The sequence below is a fragment of the Triticum dicoccoides genome, chromosome 3B (genome assembly GCF_002162155.2).
Source record: "Triticum dicoccoides isolate Atlit2015 ecotype Zavitan chromosome 3B, WEW_v2.0, whole genome shotgun sequence".
In the NCBI taxonomy this organism is placed as follows: Eukaryota; Viridiplantae; Streptophyta; class Magnoliopsida; order Poales; family Poaceae; genus Triticum; species Triticum dicoccoides.
The window spans coordinates 342,890,005-342,892,866 of NC_041385.1; positions in this window are offsets into that span (position 1 = coordinate 342,890,005).

Consider the following 2,862-nt stretch of genomic DNA (forward strand, 5'->3'; position numbering starts at 1 on the left):
GCATCTAAAGCGGCCCGCTCTTCAGTCATCCTGGCTTCCTCAGTCACCAAGTCCTCCTTGGCCTAAGTTATCTGATCCCTCAGCTTTGTGACCTCCATGTTATGCTGATCCTGAGTCTCCGGGGTGACTGTCGTGGTCAACAACATCTTCAGAGCATCCAACAAACCGAAAAGAACTTGAGCCGGCCGGTGCACAGGGCCTCCTGCCCTGGTTGCCGATTCGGAAATCATTGTTGCCGCAGATGAAGATTGCAATGTGGGCTGCGTACCGGCCATGAAGATTGCAACCCGGTTCGGTGGTTCAAAGGGGCCCGGAATACTGTCGCCATCGGAACATCCCCCAATCCGGCCATCTTGCAATTGGTACAGCGACTCGGTTTCCCCAGTGCATGATTCGCCATCTAAGTAGATGGTCGTCTCACGGTCGGACACCGGTTCAGATTCCGCACCATGGATGAATCCTATGAACGCACGCTTCACGGCAGGCTGAACCCGGGCAGGACTTGCACGCTGAGCCGTCTCGACGAGGTCGGTGAAGATGTCCGGCTCAGGCCCTGGTTCACCGACCTGGCTAATGAAAATGTGAATTCCGCCAAAGGGGACCCGGTACCCGTACTCAATTGAGCCGGCCTCGGGGCCCCAGCCTACGCCGTCGATGTAGAGCTTGCCGCGACAACTCTTGGTCATCCGGCCGACCGCGTATCCCTTGAGTCCTTCAAAGTTGCCCTTTAAGAACTCGAAACCATCGTGCGATAGCCCCACGGTGGGCGTCAACTGTCGTGGAATTAACATGTCAGATGTCCTAGCGGAAGGACTTAGTCGTGGAGCCATCGCAACGAGATTAGCTTAAAGGGGTTAAACCGGACAAAAGACACGGGCAGTTTATACTGGTTCGGCCCCTTGCGGTGAAGGTAAAAGCCTACGATCCAATTGTTGTGGGATTGATTTCTCTCGATGAGCAGGGAGCGAATCCGCTTTACCTATCTCTCGAGTTGTTGTTTCTTGTTCCTGAACCGTCGTCGGGTCGTCCCTTTATATACATAGGTTGACGCCCGGCCGGTCTACAGAATCCCGAGGCCGGCTCATACAAGTGTCCAGCTCGGTTTATTCCTTTCCCTAACTTACAATACAAGCTATACATCTATGGCGGTTTACTACTATGGGCCCTAATCCGCCATTGGGCTCTGGGCCTCTAAGCTTTAATGGTAGAGTGCCATACTCCTTGTCTTCATTGGCTTCAATATAGATGAGCGTAAACCGGCCCCTCCTGGGCAGTTTACACTCAGTAGTTATATCCCCAACAAGAATTCCAGTTTGAAAAGGATGACAGGATATCACAAATATGATGCCCGCTGCTTTTCTCTTGTTATTACCTATTGTCCTGTATCACTGTACTTGCATTCATACCTGGTTCATTATGTGACAACAGTATGCATGATATCTAACTTATCAATTGTGCGCTCCAAATTATCTCATCTGTATTAATGATTACATTAGTGTAGAATATATCCAATGCCAATGAAAAAGTTTAGCTCTGCATTGTTCTTGTAAGTACATGTTGTCCTTTATCAATGTACTTATATTGACAACTAGTTGTTCATGTACCATCACTCTGTAGCTTATTTTCCTTTGCCCTCCATTGTCTACACATCAGATCTATATTTACTCTTACCATAAGGTTGGATAACACCGATGGTACTGAAGAAGTTTAGCTCTGCATTGCTCTTGGTTGTACCTTCTGCCTGTATCATTGTACTTACATTTATAGCTACTTGGTTATGTAGCATCACTCTTCATCTTATCTTAAATATTCTCATTTCTTTCTTATATTATCACATCTATATTTACTCTTAACAAAATGTAGAATAAAGGCAATGCTTATGAAGAAGATTTTGTGGTAAACTTCTTTAATTGCCCCCCCCCCCATCAGCATGGACAAGGGCTTTATAGAGCCGGTCTTCACCACTAATGTAAGTTTGTCCTTCTCAAGCCTTCAAACTTTGTTGTGTATATTTGGTTAGGCATGACCGGAAAAGCTGTTCATGTTTGGTGTTTGCATCAAATTGCATGTTTAAAGTTTATTATGTAGTTCATAAACAAAAGTTTGTCCTTCTCAATTTAAGTTTTCAGTTGTACAACCAAGTTCCTTCTTCATACCATGTAAATTAAACTATACAGAGCAAGTGATCTTCTTTTGCACTGCATGTATGCTTCTGTTCTTGATTCGTAATCCAGTGGTGTGGTGAACCTACCCAGTACAGCACAATGTCATATTCTGCAATGTCATAACTATGAACAATGTCATAACATTCTACTATTATTAAACCGTCTCTCTATTTGCCAATCTGAAATGGGATAAATTGACAGCACATCAACCATTGATACTTACGAGTTCTTGATCTGTAGTCCAGTGGTGTCGTGAAGCTACCAACTCCTTCACAATGTAATTTCCTGGCATGTCTTAACCTGAATAATACCATATTGTGTTAATGCTATTTTAAACTATGTCACTTTATTTGTCAATAAGAAATGTGATGAATTGTCAGTACTGATACTTATATGTGCAAAACCTATCATCTGTATGCTTGTTTCTCTTTCAGAGTGGGGAGGATATAAGTGTCAAACAAGCGTAGTCTCATCAGCTTGTGCTGCAGCTCCCGAGCAGGGCTAACCTTTCTTGAACTCTATTGAAGTGCTGTCGGTTTTGTATATTATTTTGTCGGCATGTTTATTTGCATTGGTGGCGGTCTTTGATGCCCAGTGTATGTAATCTGTTGTCTGCTTGTGCTTTATTATCATAGTGGCAAACTTTGATGCCTAGTGGATGTAATATGCCATAATTTCTTTATTGTATAGTCTAGGT